This window comes from Papaver somniferum, chromosome 10 (genome assembly GCF_003573695.1).
Source record: "Papaver somniferum cultivar HN1 chromosome 10, ASM357369v1, whole genome shotgun sequence".
In the NCBI taxonomy this organism is placed as follows: domain Eukaryota; kingdom Viridiplantae; phylum Streptophyta; class Magnoliopsida; order Ranunculales; family Papaveraceae; genus Papaver; species Papaver somniferum.
The window spans coordinates 41,541,748-41,562,786 of NC_039367.1; the positions used below are offsets into that span (position 1 = coordinate 41,541,748).

The 21,039-nt window shown below is 38.2% G+C and overlaps 1 non-coding gene across 1 annotated transcript; it reads right to left on the reverse strand.

The window, feature by feature from the left end:
• Nucleotides 1-17,502: 17,502 nt before the first annotated feature.
• Nucleotides 17,503-17,606, reverse strand: LOC113319800. The gene has a single exon (XR_003345791.1). It is a non-coding gene; the product is annotated as a small nucleolar RNA R71 (small nucleolar RNA).
• Nucleotides 17,607-21,039: the final 3,433 nt, after the last annotated feature.

A 21,039-nucleotide genomic window follows, 5' to 3' on the forward strand; every position in this document is an offset into this window, starting at 1 on the left:
TATGAAAACAAGGGATTGCAAGGTGTGGGACCGGCCACGGCTAGGGAATGGCCGACCGGTTAGGTAGACCGGTCCCGCGATACCTTCCCTATTTTATTATTTTTTCATGAAACCGTGAAAATATGGAGAAACCGTGAGTTTTGCTCAAACAAGGAAAGTTGCTTGAATGAAGGAGTTTTCATGAGTTCATGAAAATAAATAAAATAAGAAAAATAAAGAAAGAGGCGTGGGGGACCGGCCACGGCGGCATGGCCGGCCGACCTGTGGGCCCGGTCCCTAGGCGCCTCTTTTTTATTTTTTATTATTATTTTCTCTCTCCTGTTTTGTGTAGGATTCCTCATTTGTCCATATTTTCGAATGCTCGTTCGTGCATTTGGGTGCTCGTTCGTGCATCATTGTTGAGTACACTTGCACCATTTTATTGGGGCTTACTCGGTGATAGTCCAGATGCCCGATTGTTGAGTAATTATTACTAATTCAGTGGAAAATTATTCATGAAACGGAGTACTAATCATGAATTGTGCATCTATTACTAATCCATGAATCCAGCCGGGGAATTCAGGGAACGGAGTAATGAGATGAACTGGTTATCTATTACTAATCCATGGAGTCAGCCGGGGATTCATGGAACGGAGTAATGAGATATAATAGATTATTTTCTAGGAATTCAGTGGCGAATGTCACGGTACAATTAATCTATTGTATAATCGAGATATGAGATAGTTGAAGCATCATACTCGTTCTGAAAGGCGCATAGTCAGGGAACAACGTGCAGCGTTGTTAACGTCGTGAAGGCGTTTATCCCCCTCAACAAACAATTATGTAGGAGAGCCGCCTGAATCTATACACGGTCTCTCTACATAGTCAGGGAACAGCGAGTGTCGTTGACGTCCTGAAGGCGTTAAGCCCTCTCAACAAACAATTATGTAGGAGGACCGCCCAATCATTCTTCTATGTAGAGGTGGGTCTCTCTATATAGTCAGGGAACAACGAGTGTCGCCGACGTCCTGAAGGCGTTAATCCCTCTCAACAAACAATTATGTAGGAGGACTGCCAATCATGTTATTCTACATAGAGGTCACGATGAAATGCGCAGCATCGAACGCTCAGCTAGTGGGAGGCCTTTCGAGAATCATATTCATCATGGATCTGAGAGGAACTCGATCAGAGATCGTGAAACGGTTCACGGATCGTAAAATATGAATCGTCACATGCGTTCCTGAAGCCGGGTCAGAAACTTGCAGTATCATGATTTTACAATTTTGACCTTTGTCGAAAATCCACCATTAACAGATAGAATGTGCAATTGAGTTTTAGACTTCACGGCGTTCATCGATTGAAGACGAAGATCTACTGAGGAGAGCTTGGAGGAACTTCATCAACAAAAGGTATATGGAGACTAAAACTTATCTATCACTCAGAAGTATATTATATTCTATCTCCTAATGAGATTAAGTCGTATAGCTATATATACTTTTATATTATACACATTTGATATTTCGAGCTGAGTTTAACTCGGTTATCTATTTCTCGAAATATGTGTTGGAAGATTTTTGCTTAAGATACGTTCATCATATTCTTGATGATTTTATTTGGAAACAATTTATTTGTTGGAAACTAAATAATAAGTCAAAAGATGATCATGTGAAAATCGCCTTGAAACATCTTATATGATTTGTGTGGGTCAATCATTTGATGTCGACTCAGAAAGTTTCGTATTAATCATTCAATCACTTGAAAATTACTTATAAGATAATAGTTTGTGTGAGACAACTATTGTCGTTTTCTAAGGATGTTTCAATGATTGAAATGGGTGTTTAGAACAATTAACATTTGCCTGGATACAACACAGTATGCATACCAGTATGCAAACTGTTGTGGTATGATTCAGGTTCAGAAACCTTGTTTGCATACCAGTATGCGAACGACTTTAAGTGTTAAAGTCCGGGAACCAAGTTTGCATACTTGTATGCGAACGGTTCTACCCGAGTTAAGGTCCGGGACAACAGTATGCATACCATTTTGCAAACTGCTGGACAAGATAAAAGTCCAGAAGCTATAGTTTGCGTACCTGTTTGCAAACTTAGTGGTTAAAGTTCTAAAATCGGTTAAGTATGTTTTCATACTCATGAACAAATACATTTATGAATTAAGAAATGCAATCTTTACAAACCGTGGCTTAATATTCATGAATAGATTCTCATGAATCAATTTCGATTTTGATTCAATTGGTTCATATATATTTCTGTAAAATAGTGAAAAATTGAACAACTCTATTTGAAACACAATTAGATTCATTTGATTATATTTCATGGTTGATTCATCATCATAGTTGATCTTGAAGTGTTAGATGAATGTGGTTAAGACATAAGTGTTCATATGGCTAACTTCGGTTAACTATTATTGAGCCAACTCAAATACACGTTTAGGTACGGTTACCCATATCTAAATGAAAGTATATTTCATTTGTGTGTAACAAGATAAGACCATCTAACGGTGGAGAGATATTGCTTTGGTTTTAAGCACACTTAGCTTGAATCTTAAATCAGGTTTTCATCTAACGGTGAATATTGAATGCTTTGTTACTAAGCTATCTTAGCTTTGATTGAAAGCAAACCCTGATTTGGAAGACTATACAAGGGAAAACTCTAGAAACTGGAAAACCTAATCCCAACACTTTCCTGTGTCCTAGTTGCGACTAGAGAAGATTCTCCTTTAACCTAGGTTTTTTTTAAAATCATTATAGGTTAACGACTTGAAGACTTCAGTTGGGATTCCTGAAGCCAGACCCAACTATTTTCTCTGTAGTTGCGTGATCTGATCTTACTTATTCTATCGTATTAAGTACTATCTTCTCTAAGATTAACTCGAGATTTATCTCCGATAGGTAAGATATAAAAAGTAATCACAAAGCTCTTTGTCTCATTCTTTGTGATTCTGCAATAACTTCTTCTACTACCATATAGTTAAGTTATTGTGAGATGATTGATATTTCTAGGATGTTGTTCGGGAGTATAAGACCGGATTATCAATTGGTTCCTGTTCACCTTGATTTATCAAAAGACGGAACAAAAACTTCATAGGTACTTCTGTAGGAGACAGATTTATCTATCACAATAGACTTATCTGCGGGAGACAGATTTGTTTATAAGTCTTCGACTTTGGGTCGTAGAAACTCTTAGTTGTGGGTGACATCAGGTAAGGGAATCAAGTGCGCAGAATCCGGAATGGTTCAAGAGGCGTAAGGAACGCGGTTGTACCTTAATCGGTGTGAGACTTGGTTAGGGCTCAACTACATTCCAGTCCAAAGTTAACTTGTAGTAGGCTAGTGTCTGTATCGGCTTAATATAGTGTGGTGTTCAAATACGGACTAGGTCCCGGGGTTTTTCTGCATTTGCAGTTTCCTCGCTAACAAAACTTCTCATATCTGTGTTATTTCTTTTTCGCATTATATTTGTTTATATAACTGAAATACCACAGGTTGTGCGTAATTCAATCAATTGGTAAATCCGACCTTGTTTGTTGAAGTGTAATTGATTGGCACTTGGGCATTGGTCTTTGGTACCGTACAAGTTATTTTTTATATCAATCGGGCTCACAAATTTCTATTTGTTCGATTGCAGATTGTATTGAGAAATTGAGATATAACTCTTTGGTATATTTCTTGCTTTATAAGCTGGTGCTCTCGGAATTATATTGAAGTTAATCCATACAGATTGCCGAACGAATTATTGGGTGTGGTTGTTATACCCTCTCTTTTTCATTAATAGCCATCTATAATGGTTGGGCCAATGTATATTTGGCTATGGATCGATGTTTGGCCGTTTGTGGCATAGGAATGATGTGGCTAGGCCATAACAGAGAATTAGGTTTTTGTCTCGAATTGGTATAGGCCATTGAGACGAGATTTATATTTCAACTAGGATAGCCAAGTTGAATTTGGAATGGAGCGAAGCTAATATTGGCGGAGCTAAGCTAAGGTTAGATCCCTTTTAGACCGTTGATTGGTCATGACCCTTATTAGCGTATTAAGGTTTCCCAATCTTGGCTATATCGTGTTTATGACCTGTAGGGGTAAAATATTCCATGTTGTGGTTTTGTCCATAGATGGAAAAGGTCCCATAAAGTCTCAGCTCATGTGCTATGAACTTGGCCGCAGCTGTCCAAGGTACCGCGAGTTATAATGGTTATGCCACGGACTTGGCTGCGGCTTCCCAAGGGCCCATGGTACGATAACTCACTTGGCCAAGGTTCAATAAGCCGTGGGAAATATTCCAGGGGAGCTGTCGTTAGCTTGCCTAGGAGTATTTGAGCTTGGTAAGATATGCCATGGACTTGGTCGTGTCTGGCCAAGGTCCCATGAGCCGTGATAGCTACACCATGGACTTGGTGTGGCTGGCCAAGGTCCCATGATCCGTGATAGCTATGCCATGGACTTGGACGTGGCTGGCTAAGGTTCCATGAGCTATGATAGCTATGCCATAGACTTGGTCGTGGCTGGCCAAGGTCCCATAAGCTATGATATCCATGCCATGGACTTGGTCGTGGCTGGCCAAGGTCCAATGAGCTATGATAGCTATGCCATGGACTTGTCCGTGGCTGGCCAAGGTCCCTTGAGCCATGATATCTAAAAACAATTGTACAATTCATGTCCTTGTCAAAAACTCACTATCAACATTAGTCCCCTGGTTAGCGCGGAACAATAATATGTTTCGTGGTAAGCACAAGATGGTGATAATAGTACAAAAGTATCTAAAATTTACAAGTAGAAGGATAGTTATTTATCTATATTGTTGTGATATCCTACTGTTGAGGATTTTTTGGAGGCGGAGCGCGAGTATGGTCGAGCAGCACATTCACATCTATCAGCTTTGGTGGTTATCGTTCTTGATAAGAAGAAACATGAGCTCCAAGCGATCATGGTAGAAGCCGTGTGGCTTCACGGTCTAAGTTGGCCATTGTGGGCCCAATAGAGAACTTTCTCCTTTGATATACCACAACCGTGGGTAATAGGGCTTACCTTCACTCTTTTTTTGTTAATTACCTCAGGGTCCTTGTTGATCTCCAACTACTCTAGCTTTTCACCATCACATGGTCATGGCACCAGGTAGGGTTTTCTCAGTGATTTGATTCCTTTAATAGCGATAGATCTCTTCATGATGATGTAAGCGGGCGGTCTTGTTGCTAATACTATCATCGATCAAGTCTCTTGGCTTCAGTCCCCAGGTCTAGTCTCTTTAATCTTGCAGATGAAATTGTTGAATATGATGTTCCAAGTGGTGTCGTTGCATAAGGTTCCAATGCGATAAAAACTGCGTCGGTTGGGTACCCAAATGCCAAGTTAATTTTGATTTCAAGTTTGACGGAACCCGACCCTTGGAGGAAGCAGAAACGGCTTGGCTCGGTGTTGGACTATTTCATTGTCACATGAAAGCTATTTAGGAGTACTTGGAATAAGTAGCGCACTTCTTGGATTAAGTACGATTACCGAGGATAGAGATAATCTTGTAGGATTATCCTGACAGACTTTCAACTAAAGACCTTGCATAGGGGGAAGGGTATATGTTAGCAACGTGAAACCAACCTTTAAAGATTTATTTCCAAATGTCGTTTACATGTGCCAACATTGTATTCATATTAATTTCAATGCCGAAATTGATTGTAACCGAATTTTTTTCAGTTACGATTCGCGATTCTAACCTAAACCCACCACTATAAATCAACTAAAACAATTATACAACGATTAAAATTCACTTAACTTCTCATAGAAGCCATTTGTTGGAGAGTTTCATTGTCCGAGTCCTCTTCATCTTCAAGAGCAATCCGATTTAACCTATCTTTTTGAACTTGTTGCATTTTCGACTGTGATTGTGGATTGAGTTTCTTTCGTGGAAGCATGTTTATAGATTCGAGTAATCGATGCGAAGAAATTTTTGAATCGACGATGAAATCTTGTTAAAGATTACAAACGATGAAAAAATAATAATCAAAACCCTAACCTAGAATGCCGGCGGAGGAGAAAGATGAGAAGGGGTATTTTAGTATTTCCGCAACTAAAAAACACCCCTTAGCAGGAACTACCGGATGATAATATTAATTCATATCCCATAATTATTTTGCATATCCCCTAATCATGTGTTCTTTTTATTCCCAACAAAACGATGATAAATATTGATAGTTGTCGTGCCTTTTGTTATATCCTCTAACGAAACTCTTTTTCTTCTTAACAAAATGAAGATGAAAATTAATAGTTACATGTGCCTTCTTGGGTACCCTTCAGCGAAGCTCTCTTTTTTCATATAAAAATGTTGATTAAAATTGATAGTTGACTGTGCCTTTTTGTTATACTCTCTAACCAAGCTCTAACAAATCTTTACGGATCAATCCACTTTTTATGATAAAAAATAATAGTTGTTCGTGCCTTTTTGTTGTTAACAAAATGATGATGAAAATTGATAGTTGTCCGTTTGTTATACCTCCCAGCGAAACTCTTTTTTCTTTTTTTTTTTCTTGTAGTAAAATGACGATGTAAAATACTTGTTTGTTCCTTTCTATTATACCCTCTGGTGTAGGTTTTTTTCTTCCAAAAATGATGTTGAAAACTAATAATTGCTTGTACTTTTTGTTATACCCCTTGTTTTACGATTGATTGGCATCTTATAACTAAGATGCTTTAAACCATGTGTATGTGGCTGACATGATGCATTAGGCCGTCCCGGAGGTATGTAATGCCTAAACTTGACTTTAGGAATGCTGCCTATTAGGTTGCATTTTTACTAGGTAAAACATGGTCGAATTGTAGGGCTGGTTAACTTCATAATCTCTATGTCAATGTGTTTTAATTTCCATTTATTTCTTACATATTATGGAGAATATCAACATAAAGGATCTAGTGCGTTTGACGTGGTATTGTTATGCGAAATGCGTTTGATTTTCACGGAAGAGATGTTTGTCAGGGTTCGAAAACAATAGGAGTTTAAGAATTGCTCGAAAATTATAAGTAGTTACAAAGCCATCATGCAAAAGCCAGATAGGTCATCGTGGGTAAATAATAAGTAGCCTTTTTTGGGGTTTGGTGATACCTATTGCTTTTTGGCTCAAGCATTTCATGGTTTTGTCCTGGCTCCACAGTAAAATACAGATGTGGGACGTCCAAACCACTAAGGCTTATTCACATGCACATGCCAAGCAGCGGATTTTTCCATATAAACAACCATTATGGGTATGCCAAAGTGCCAAACATATATGACTATGTGCTAGGAATAGCAGTTACGCATACACGACGGAGTCTCTAACGAGCGATAGAGTGTTCAGCGCTAGATGGTCACAACATCGCTCGTTGGTCATTCCAGCGCCATCGATGGTCAAGATGCCGCTTGCTGGAAACATCATTGCTTATCAATTTCTCAATCAACGGCTATAATTTCCCACATATATAAATACTCATTTTCAAGCTCATTTCAACATACCATCTCAACCTCAAAATCATTTCAACATGCTTAGTGGTCGCATAACCAAAGTGGCTAGTGCTCCCTTCACTCGAGAAGAAGATATTTTTCTAATTCGATATAGGATTTCAGTTGCAAGAGATAGAGATTTCAATTTAGAGACTTTTAACTTATGGGACACTGTGTTTCAAAGGTTTATGACGTTAAGTCATGTAAATTCAAGAAGAATAAATGAGTATCTTCAAAATCGTTACAGAGCGTTGAGATTGAGTGAAAGATTTCCTACATTGTTCCATCAATAACTTGATGGTTTATCAAAAGTAGTGATTGTAGTTGTAGTGGGAAAAACTGGGTTCTTTTCAGACTTGTGAAGAAAACAATTTTTATAGATTAAAATTAAACATGCAACTAAATAAAATAATTCAAAGTTTTGGAGAAAAATACCAAGACTAGGATTCCACCATTGACCAAATAAATATTAAACTCTAAATAATATTCATGCAATTCTATCTTTAAAAATAATTCTAATATTTGCCTCAAATATATTTTTGAAGTAATAATTGTAATCACAAAGTATAAAACATCAATAGTTTTTAAAACCCAGCATGCTTCATCAAAATAATTCACAACTATTCAATAAAAACTAATATTTCAAATTCAATTCCATGCAAATAATCAAATAATAATATTGCAATAAATAATAAAATTAGAATTATACCAATCAATATGGATCAATGGCTTCCTCCATCGTCTCGGCTAATGGGTTTAGCTCCTCATCCCAAAAACACACTCACAAGATAAATTCATGGCTAAAATAGGTGTTTTTATTGATGTATATAAGATGAAACAGGAATTAGCAACGCTGCAGAAGTGTTACAGCGTCACTGTTACAAAGGGGTAAGTGCTGAAAATTAAACGATAGTTTTCTGTTGCTGTAACGTTTCTGTTTTAAGACTGTTGAAGAACGACTGCCTTAGCAAGTCTGTTCTTCCTCTTCTTCTTCCTCCTCGAACAGCAGCAGCAGCAGCACTGTAACTCTCTGTAATCGCTTCTCCTCGGCTCTCCTGGACTCTAAGCTCCCTCCTAAAGGTTACTAACCCTTTTTATGACTTGAAACCACTCTTATATATCCCACAGACCCCAAATATCTCGTATAAATTCAAGATTTCTTCTCCGCGCAGTTAAGAGAATATCTCTCTTCAATCCTCCCTGTACGCGTCTTCTGACCTCTTCTGAGTTATCTAAACTCTCCAAACTCCAACTAATACTTGAACAGGACCAGGTACATCCGTATCCTGGCGTCAAAGTCCTCCAGAAATCTCTCAAAAATCTTCTAAACTTGAAACAGAACACGTCTCTCTGTTGAGACTTTGAAACCCTCTCTCGGCCATTCCAGCCCAATTGGTTGGGTCCAATCAATTGTAACAGACCTGTTGAGTCTTGTAGAGTCCATACGTACCAAATACAGCCATTGAATCTCCTAAAATCACCTAGAAATTCGATCTCCAAATCTGCTCCTCGCTGCATGCATTTTTCCCGCCAAAAATGCATTTTTGAAAACGTGAAGAAATGTGACCTTCCCCTATCCAGTCTCGGTCTCCCTTTAACAGATGCCTGGAAATGGGTCACCCCTTAGTAATTAGGTTACCCCTTATCCAAAGTGAGAGTCCGTATAGTAATTTTCTCCCACGAGCGCAAAAATCACTTTTTTAGCCAATTTCGCCGCAAAAGCTTATTTCTCCAGAAATACCTACAGGGACATAAAAAGCCATAATAAGTACAAAAATGGGTACTAACACAATATACAATTGGGCTATATTAGACACATAAATGCGTCTATCAAATACCCCCAAACTTATTATTTGCTAGTCCTCGAGCAAACCAAATAGAAAATAAAATCCTAACTCACTGTCGCAGGCATCGTCGATTGCATTTAGCGTATGCAATAAGCCTTTAAACCCCTAGGTGGCCCTAGTGGCCGAGTTATAGTCTCGGGAGGGCTTACCAGAGATATACCCACAAAACCTGTACTCCAGACCTTAGCTATCTACACAGAACCTTGGAAGGCACTAAAGAATCTCCTTGGTTGGCATACTTATTGACTACAGGAAGAAGTACCCTGATGCGAAATTCCAATTGTTGTACACGAGTTTGCTCTCAAGCATACTAAAATTCATATAAAGTGACAGAGCTCTACTCAGATAGTTGCACTATGGACATCATATTCGGAGTCAAAACTAATCACATGGATAGATCAAGAAGATGGATATAGAAAAACATGTATGGTTTTGATGTTTACTAAGTTAACGGCGTTTCCCATATCTGTCTGAAGGCCTCCGCCAAAATGAACCTATCCTAATGGATTGAGATACTAGTCTGACTAATATCAACACACTGGCATATACAAGGGTACCAGTGGTCGATAACCTAACTCTAGGTCAACACAACTGGCATATACAAGGGTACCAGTGGTCGACTTTATTGAATTTATTCCTTTTGGTCAAATGGTCTGGTCTCAATTTCTTTTTTTTTGACTTTTTTTTTTTTTGACTTTTTTTTCAACTTTTTTTTTTTTTTGTATCTCAATCACTCTAATTCACCCTAGCATTGGTAACAACTTGAATCGTGAGCCCCACCTAATCACTTAGAGTAACATAGTTTAAAAACAAAATAAAATAAAAATAGAAGTGAAAAGGACTCAACGAGATATGGTGAAACTATCATGTTATTTCTAACACCTGAGCTCTGTGCTTTTATGAATAGACTCTTCTAGATGTTTCCATATAATCAGATTGGTTCCTCAACTCCTACAACCAAAATGCTTCCATCCACTTAGGTTGGTTAGTACCATCCTAAATACGCATAAATTTCTAGTCTCTGGAGTTTATTTATTGCAAAAAGGTGACAAAAAGTGTTTCTTCCCCATCCCCAAACTTAAATCTAACATTGTCCTCAATGTTCTAAAGATGAAATTAAAAGCATGAACAAGGAGAAACTATTACCACTGGAGGGAAAAAAAATAAGGAAGGATATTACCGTATCACATGAACGCGGGAGCCTCCCAGTAAATGCTAAATTTATAGTCATTAGCTAGACATCAAATACCTCTAAAAGAATTGTCACCTTCCAAAGTCGTATACCAATAGTCGAAACAATTGTGGGTCCATAAGACCAAATAGAACTGCCACGAATAGGAGACAAATGCTCAAGATCAGAAAAATGAGCAGATAGAGCACAACCTGATCTAAAGTTTCACGCAAGACAACTGGATTTATCTGAGGTGCCCACTTGGGCTTCATATGAGTGTCTCGGCAAACAGATTCATCCGAAAAACGGGTCTCTAACATATGGATTTTCTCCTGGACAGTATCAGGAGGATCGGGTTGTGGAGTCTGAATAGACTCAAGCGATACCTCAGATGCACTAGGCTTGAGTCCCAAGTTAGGGACTTCTACTGGGGATAATTGACAATCTCTACCCCCAAATTTAGGGTAATCACTATTCTCCGTAAGACCTTTAACTATGGATTGAATTTCCGGATCCGGAGAGTATTTAAAATACTCTAGAGCTTCTTCTAGTTCACTACCCCCAAACTTAGAATTTTTGGTGCCTCTACATAGACTAGTCACAATGTTCCTAATTTCTAGACCATCAGGTTCTTGAAAAAGGTCAATTGCTTTCTCTAAGTTATAATCAGGTGGTTCATCCTACTTGCTTCATAGCTGCTATGGTCCACTCTAAAACTTCCTTATTTTCTTGAAGCATGGTCTCTGGCCTATTCTCCTGATCACTATCTAAATCGGAAGTTATAGGCAAAATCTCAGATGGGCCTACAACATAATTGGGGTCCAACTTAGGAGGATCTTTAGGCTCTTCGAAATAAGGGCTTAAGGTAGATTCGGTAGCTAGTAATGGTTCAAACCTAGATTCCATCTATCGGTATCTAACATAGGAATAGAATCCAACAGAGCATTTACTTGTTCAATGTTGCTATCATCGTCGAAATCCATGCTAAAACGGGCTAGACAACTCTCAAATGGATCTTCCGATTCGGTGTTTGGTACAGACTTCGGAACTAAGGTTCCTATCATGTTGACATCTTCAATGCACGTGTCATCTAGCTCAGAATGTAGCTTATTGACATTAAAAATATTCAACTCAATAGTCATATTACCAAAAGATAGATCCATAATACCATTTCGACAGTTTATGATCGCATTAGATGTGGCTAAAAACGGGCGACCTAAAATCATTGGTATTTGGTTCTCTGGGTCTGGGACAGGTTGGGTATCTAGTCCCGGTCTCCCTTTAGTAGATGCCTGGAAATGGGTCATCCCTTAGTAATTAGGTTACCCCTTATCCAAAGTGAGAGTTCGTATAGTAATTTTCTCCCACGAGCGCAAAAATCACTTTTTTAGCCAATTTCGCCGCAAAAGCTTATTTCTCCAGAAATACCTACAGGGACATAAAAAGCCATAATAAGTACAAAAATGGGTACTAACACAATATACAATTGGGCTATATTAGACACATAAATGCGTCTATCAATAACAATATGAGAAAGTATGCGCAAATTATGTGGATGATAAAAGGGGATCATCCTGGGTTGTCAACTGAAGAACTAAAAGTTAGAGCTCATACCATTTTCGTTGAAGACAACTGAAAAATAGTTCAGTCATGGCGAATGTTATGAACTCTACAAGGTTCACATGCAGGGATTCAATTTTCATTAAGTATTGTGATATGTTTTTAATGAAATGTAAAACTAGTTTCGATTTGAACATTAATCTAAAATATAGTTTTTATTAATTAAAACAAAAGGATTACATTATAAATATTTAAACTAAATTACATCCATAAACTACTCATAAACTACTGATTTCCCTGACCAAAGATCCAATTGCACCCGTTTTCTGGATCAAGAGTGTTGTTCAACATATCATTCATTGAGCCGGTTTCAGACTGACTTGGTGGTTGAGTCTCTTCAGAATCATCATAACCTTGATAAGTAATGGGTTCATTTTGGCGCAGGGGAACATGATACAAATCTTGAAATGCATGTGATTGGAATGTCGGAGCTTGATGAAATAGTTTAAATGCTGATGGGTTGACGCAATTGGGGTAAAGAGATTCGTTTGCCTAACTGCTTCAAGGTTCACACCACCACCAGGAGTCATAATGTCTGTTGCCAATTGGTTAACCAAACGTCCAGGAGTTGTATCCATGTCAATGTCTGCATTACCCGCATATACTACCAGAGTATCTAAAACTTCATTTGGAGTAGAACTTCCTGGTACGTCCTGCATAGAACGAATTCTCAAACTTCTTCTTTCACTTCCAAGAATTCGCTGACTTGATCCACTGAGACTCATACCTCTACCACTGGGACTCATACCTCTACTACTAGCAGGACTCATACCTCTAACACTAGGGCTCATGCCTCTACTACCAGCAAGACTCATGCCTCTATTACCACCATGACTTATACCTACACCATTATGACCGGTAAATCCTGGACTCATGTCAAACATCATGCTTTCCTTCACTTTTTGCAACTCATCCAAGTGGAATCTCTGAAATCCCTATAGTAGAGCATGATAATCGTTCAGCTGGGCATGATATTGCTCTGGTATAGCATTGATCCCACCAGTATGGATAAGTCCGTTCAAGTGCACTAGAAATAATTGGATGAGTAACAAGAGTCGTGTTGTGATGAGGTCACCCTCGTGACAGTTTATAGAAGGGTGTACCTTTTGACCCTTGGATATCATATCATAGATTATACACTACCTAAGGAAATATTACGGAAGTAAAAATATAATTATTATTTTTCTCTATATTCCTCATCTTCTACAACCTTAAATTTTATTTATTTTGCTTCTTAGCCCATCTTGAAATGCACTTTGTGAGAATGAAAGTATATCATTGTTAGTATATTCACATTATTATTAAGGGATTGTTGCAATTGGATTTGATCCTTTGATTCTAACGCTAATAGAGAGATGAAGGCAGTAAATAGTAATTAAGGTGGAAGAGAAAATAATTAGCCAACTAAGACAACGTGAATATCTGCCAAGATATATAATAAGAAGCTGTAAAATCCATCATCTGCACTTCTGACTAGTAAGATATAGTTGCTAGTGCAGACAAAAGATGATTAGAGTGATGTGGGTATAATTTTATAACTACGGGACTCATACAAACGTACCTCTCTTTTTTTGGGTGGACGGAAGAACCAAAATTGTTTTTTGATGAGTGCTAAAAAGTGCATATTTCTATATATTTCTCTTGGCATTTAACTCATCTTTTGTGCATTAATTCTACATTTTATCCCATATTCTGTATTTTCATTGTTTTCAAGAATAAATATTTTTCTTACTTAATTTTGCATTTTTAGGTAATAAATAAAGTTTGGATGAATAGCAGAGCGGAAAAGAGCAGAAAAGTAGTGAAAATCCGGGAGGAATTACACAAGGAAGCCGCGAAGAATGTTGTGCACAAGACCAAAAGGCTAGAAGTGGGCTTGAAGAAGAAGAATTGTCCTTAAAGAAGATATGGGCTTGGCATACCCAAGGCCCAAAACCCTTACCCAAACCCATTTTCTATATCCATACCCGCCTCCATTCTCAGCCGTTAGATCGGATCCATCTCATCATCCAATGGTCGCTTCTTCATCGTTCATCAAAATCTGAAGTCCCTGCAAAACACCATAGTACCTAAATTCCAAGCCTTCAGATTAGATCACATTTAGATCCTACGGTCGCTTCTTTGCCTGCGCATCAAACCTCGATACTTCCGCTTAACACTACAACACCTAACTCCATCTGGTGTCGTTAATTTTGTTGTATCTCATAATCCAACGGTCGCCACATACCTCTCCATCGTAGCCGTTCGATTCAATCTATATGGGATCATCCAACGCCTTCCACTCGTTTTTCATCAAACTCCGCTGAACCTGCTTCGCACCCTAGTCACCGAACCCTATTACCCAACCAAACAGACCCTTCTTCTCCATCGGGTTCTTCCTCTCTTCTTCCCAAATTCTCTGCAAAACTCCCTTCTCGTCTTCAACACCACCTCCTCCTCTGTCTCCTCTGCCGCAACCATTTCTATCACTGCCACCACCTCCATCAGCTCCTTCCTTCCCCCAAAACCCATCCCTCTACTAGCCTAGACATTTTACAAAACTCGCACCTCTTTCTCTGAACCCTAGGGTGTGGGATTTGTAAAACATCTCGAGCTAGTATTTCAGAGACGACAAGAAGCGCAGGAGAGGAAGCAGAAGACAAGAAGAAAACCTGGGTCAGAGACAAATTCAGATCAAAATCAGTGGGTAATTTTCAATTCAAAAATTTAGGGATTTTCAAATTAGGGTTTGTAATTTAGGGTTTTGGTTGTAAACTATAAATAGGAAGTGATGTAGGATGTTAAAGGTTGTTCTTGGTTAGCCGAGACACCCCCTAATTGGGTTAATTTAATTTCACTGTTAATTTTTAGGGTTCTTGTTTTGCAATTTTCATTCACTGTTTAGTAGTTTAAATGTTGTGTTGTTCCTGTTAAATGTGTGTTGTTCCTGTTAATGTGTGTTACTGTTTTGCCATTCTAAATGTGTTCCTGTTAAATGTGTTGTTCCTGTTAAATGTGTGTTGTTTAAATGTGTGTTGTTTAAATGTGTTGTTTAAATGTGTGTTACTGTTTTGCCATTGTAGTTTAAATGTGTGTTGTTCCTGTTAATCATGTTTAGTTCCATTGTAGTGTTAATTATGTTCTGAGTTCACTGTTGAGGCTCAGATGAAACCTTAGTGCACTAATGAATGATGAATTGCTAGGAAGGCCTGTTTTGCTTGAGTAATGGGAAGAAGTTGGTGCTCTGATATGCCTGTGATTGACTGTGCTTTCAAAAGACAGTCAATGCTAGGGGCAAATCAGTGAGCAAGCTGATTCTCTTCCCATTCTAGTTGGATGCTTAAGTTTTTGCATTGTTTAGCTAGGACACAAGGTGGATTCTAAGCCTTAGCTTAGCCACAACTGCAACCTCCTCTCTGCTCTTGGCTCATAGCCTTGGTTTACTTCAATACCATTGCTTCACATCATCTTCACTGCCACCTTTCTTTTACCACTTTCTTTTGTAACTTACTTTGCTTCGTTGGCACTTTGCCACTGTTAACAATCACCATTTCACTGCCATTGTATATGCTTCCATTGTTTCATTGTCTTTACCACTGTCACTTTAGTGTTTTTGTCTCACTGTTTTCTTATTCACTTCATCTGTTTTCTTTCTCTGTTCCTTTTCTGTTTTCATTTCACTGTCACTCTTTGATACACTATATCTTTGTTACTCTTCACTACTGTTTCTTTACCTTCACTGTTCTTTCTTTGCCATTGTTTTTTTTGTCCTTCCTGGTTTGTTCTCTGTTTCTTTGTCATTGTAGACTGTTAGGTTAAGGCCAAAAGCCCATCTCATTTCTAGGGTGAAGCAAAAGCCCAGACCACTGTTGGGGTGCCCAAGGCTCAGTTCAGTCCATCTGTAGTCCAAAGGCCCAAAGCCCAGTTCATTCTTATAGAATAAAGCCAAAGCACAAACTCAATCAAGAGCCCAGTGCACTTCAAAACCAAAGCCAAGCCCACTGTGCCTAGAAGTTACCAAAGCCCAATAGCAACTTAGAAGCCCAAAATAGCTACACACTCCAAACACCCCCAGTCTCTGTGGATCGACCCGTACTTGCACGAGCTACAACTGACGACCGTGCACTTGCGGTATTACTGTAGGCCCGCGTTTCATTTCGCTTCAATTTTATACGCTTTCCCGGGCCCACCAAGTTTTTGGCGCCGCTGCCGGGGACTGGTGCTGTAGTTTTCTTGGCTATTTTGCATTTCACTGCATAGCATTTGCATCTGCATCTGCTTCACTTCATTTGCTGTTGGACCTGCTGTTCTGAACCTGTTTTCCTCTGCTGGGACGCCACCAAGGAAAAGAACCAAAGCCCAACTGGGTTTTTGCAACAATATCAGAGCAGCTGGGCTGTGCTTAAAAGGTAACCCATTTAAGAGAACCCGAATTGTGGGCTTCCAATTTTTAATTGTGGGCTTGTAATATTAAAGCCAATTTTTGGGCTTTTTATTTTCTTTTGGGTTTGTAATTAATTTTTGTGGGCTTGTTTGTTTAATTTGTGGGCTTGTTTGTTTAATTTGTGGGCTTGTATTTAATTTTTGTGAGCTTGTTTAATTTGGACTGGTATTTTGTATTCTGGGTTTTTAAACCCAGCTGAGCTTGTAACCGATCACGCTAGGTTAACTCGTTAGTGGGCCGGGTACCCAAATTCTAGCCCGAGATTTTGGACTCAGTTTCACCAAACGTTTTCAAACCAGCTGAGCCAAAGCAAACACAAAACCAACAGTGGGCTTGCTCCCATTCAAAAACCAAATTTTATTTTCTGTTAAAAAAAAAAAAAAAAAAAAAAAAAACCAAAATTTTGCTACTAATTTCAAAAACCAAAACTTTTCTCCCATTCAAAAACCAAATTTTACTTGCTCCCATTTTAACAACCAAATTTTTTCTTCTTTAACCCATTAAAACCAAACTTGCTCCCAAAATTTTAAAAAACCAAAAAAATGTCTCCCACCAAAACCAAAATTTTCCCAAAAATCCAAACCCATTAAAACCAAATAGTGGGCTTTGTGTCTTTTCAATATGGGCCAACCTAGTGCTCTCCATGAATACATGTATCCCACAATAAAAATTCCATTATCATGTATTGTATTACCTCAAACCAATACCCCTTTTAAAATAAATGCAAGCATGATACAAATACTTCCTATATTTCGAGGGTTCGATTCTGAGAACCCCTATACTCATGTAAGAGAGTTTGAACAAATTTGTCGGACTATGCAACCTGATCATATGTCCGAAGACTCTCTGAAATTGCGTTTGTTTACATTTTCTCTAAAGGAAAGGGCCAAAACATGGTTTTACAGTTTGAGACCACAATCAATCACCACTTGGGAACAACTCACTAATCAATTTTTCCAAATTCCACATCATAGGACCATCGCTATTCGTCAAAATATCAATTGTTTTGTCCAGTTGGATGAGGAAACTGTTTTTGACTATTTTGAACGTTTTAATGATTTGTTGAGCGAATGTCCACACCATGGATTTGAGAAGTGGAGACTTGTCGCTATCCTCTATGAGGGACTAGACTTTAAATCTCGAGCCATGGTTGAGTGTATGTGTAATGGTGAATTTCTTGATAAAACTGTGGATGATGCATGGAAACTTTTAGCTGAGATTGCAGAGAAAACCCGTCACTGGGAGTCCATTAGGGAAACTGAGACATTGTCACATGATATTGGTGGTAATGAATTGAAATTTGGAAATAGCATGTCTAGTCCTTCTCATGTGTATGATATTGAATATGAACCTAATCTAGAGGAACATGAGTTGACTAATGACACCACAACTGTTAATAGGGACAAGTATGCATATTACTATGATGATGATGATGATGATGTTATGTTAGAAGAACATGTCTATGCTGAAAATGTTATGGAACCTTTGGGTTCAAATACATTAGGCTTCTCTGCCTCGACCTTCATGAATGATGTTTCTTCTAGTATTCCATATACATGTGATGTTGATACTGATTTTGAGCATGTGCATCTGTCCTATGAAGATGACTTAGGTAATATAGAATCTTCTGTTGACACTAATATGCATGAAAATATAATTGTTGTGTCTGATTCTCTACCTGGGTCACGTTGTGATGTTTCCACTGATTTGCCGATGCATGAGAATAATTCTTCTGATGATGTTGATGATTCTGATTTGTGTGAGCATGGTAAGCATGTTGTGACACGTGTAGAAGACTTAGGAGATGTTGATGTGATTAGTAATGATGTGCCTATCGTCCTACATAAGTCACAATCTGATGGCCTTCCACCCAACCTAGATTTGGTTTGTACCCATATTGTCAAACCGACTTTTCTGAGAGTCCCCAACCTAGGTTTGGAACTGTGTGCTTCACAAGTCCTCTTGGAATATTTTTCTTCTAAGTATAATACATTTGAGGAACCACAGTTGGAATTAGCATGTTTGCCCGTCCCTAGCACAGTTCACTTTGAGTTAGACCTTGTGCATGATGAACCCCCGAAACTGCGCGATTTTGTTTTCAAAATTATATCTTCTGTAAAATCCAGGTTTGGGGGTAGCTCATTTTGTTTCACAGCTTCACTTGCATGCCTACCATATTATTATTGTGTGAAGCTGTTGAAACCTCTACACTTTGTCTTTTGGGTTGATCATCAACTCTTTAGATTGTTAGTGTATGGTGAATTTTTGTATATAATCCAGTAGATAAAATTTCTTAAAAACCCTTTTGTTCCTTTTGTATATATTTTGCTAAATCCAATATGATCTCGGCTGACATATGTTGGATTCTTGCCTTGAATAACGGAGTTCTAATATTGCTTTCGCCGAAATCGGGTATTCTCTTTCCTTTTTCTCTACTCAACATGATCCTCTTCATATGTTGTATTATAATTTTTTCCATATTTTGAAACATTGAGGACAATGTTTAGTTTAGGTTTGGGGGTGAAAAGTAGATACTTTGATAATTGCCATAATTGAAAACAAGAACTCCTCTTTTTGAAAAAATTGAAAAATTCCAAAAAAAAAAAAAATGAAAAATGAAAAAAAAATTAAAAATTAAAAAATCAAAAAATGGAGCTCATTTACCTTGAAATGTTGACTCTTGTGCAAATATGTAATTTTAGGGAGTCTTAGTCTAGATATTTAGGCACCCTGATTCTAGCACAATTCACATAGTGATAAGAAATTTGCACGCGCACGATCTACCAATACATGTATGGCCTCGATCTTCAAGGTGTTTGATAGGAAGTCACGATTGCCAATCACTTTAGAATACTGAACGAAACTTGACTAGCTTGTTCTTTGGTTGGTTGGGATAGAAGGTGGAGGTTACATTAAGAAAGACAACCATCGAATTTAACTGGGTGCATCAAAAAGGGCTACCTCTTGCAAAGTGTCATGTAATTTTTGTTTCTTTTGTTATGTATCAAAAGAGCTACCATATGTAAAATCAATTTCAAGTTCTTGTGCAAAAAAAAAAAAAAAAAAAAAAAAAAAAAAAAAAAAAAAAAATCAAGTATTTATCAATTCCATTCTCTCTTGTTCCAAAAATAAAAGAGAGTAGTCAATGTAAATAAGAGTCATGTAAAGAGTCATTTTGTTGTTTCATTGTACTAAGCAAGGAGGGTGTATTCCATTGATGTACAACGCGAGTAATTGTGAAATACCTCCAACTCATTCACAATTCTCATAAAGTCCGGACAGCTAGCTAGATTTCGACCTTGGTTCTTAGCCTGAGAAACTATCTCTTGGTGATTAGTAGTCATAACATCCGATCTTTCTTTACACATGTGTAGATACAATTTACACTCTTATCACATGTCTTTATTTGTTATCAGTGCTAGGATTGTGCCTTCGATAGCTAGATTGACATCTCCATTTTGCTGTGAGCTTAAACTGACTTGCAGTCACATTTGATGGAATCTGAGCTTATATTTTGACCTAGAACTTTGTAGGTACGTTCTAAGCAAACCTTCACGAGACTTCAACTCGTCCACTAGGGACACTTAGTGGTTTAAAAGGCTTAGTGCATACGCTAAATGCATTCGAGAGACCAGCGACAGTGGTATAGGTAGGATTTCCTTAGTTTTGTTTTACTTGAGGACAAGTAAAATTCAGGTTTGGGGGTATTTGATGAGTGCTAAAAAGTGCATATTTCTATATATTTCTCTTGGCATTTAACTCATCTTTTGTGCCATTAATTCTACATTTTATCCCATATTCTGTATTTTCATTGTTTTCAAGAATAAATATTTTTCTTACTTAATTTTGCATTTTTAGGTAATAAATAAAGTTTGGATGAATAGCAGAGCGGAAAAGAGCAGAAAAGTAGTGAAAATCCGGGAGGAATTACACAAGGAAGCCGCGAAGAATGTTGTGCACAAGACCAAAAGGCTAGAAGTGGGCTTGAAGAAGAAGAATTGTCCTTAAAGAAGATATGGGCTTGGCATACCCAAGGCCCAAAACCCTTACCCAAACCCATTTTCTATATCCATACCCGCCTCCATTCTCAGCCGTTAGATCGGATCCATCTCATCATCCAATGGTCGCTTCTTCATCGTTCATCAAAATCTGAAGTCCCTGCAAAACACCATAGTACCTAAATTCCAAGCCTTCAGATTAGATCACATTTAGATCCTACGGTCGCTTCTTTGCCTGCGCATCAAACCTCGATACTTCCGCTTAACACTACAACACCTAACTCCATCTGGTGTCGTTAATTTTGTTGTATCTCATAATCCAACGGTCTCCACATACCTCTCCATCGTAGCCGTTCGATTCAATCTATATGGGATCATCCAACGCCTTCCACTCGTTTTTCATCAAACTCCGCTGAACCTGCTTCGCACCCTAGTCACCGAACCCTATTACCCAACCAAACAGACCCTTCTTCTCCATCGGGTTCTTCCTCTCTTCTTCCCAAATTCTCTGCAAAACTCCCTT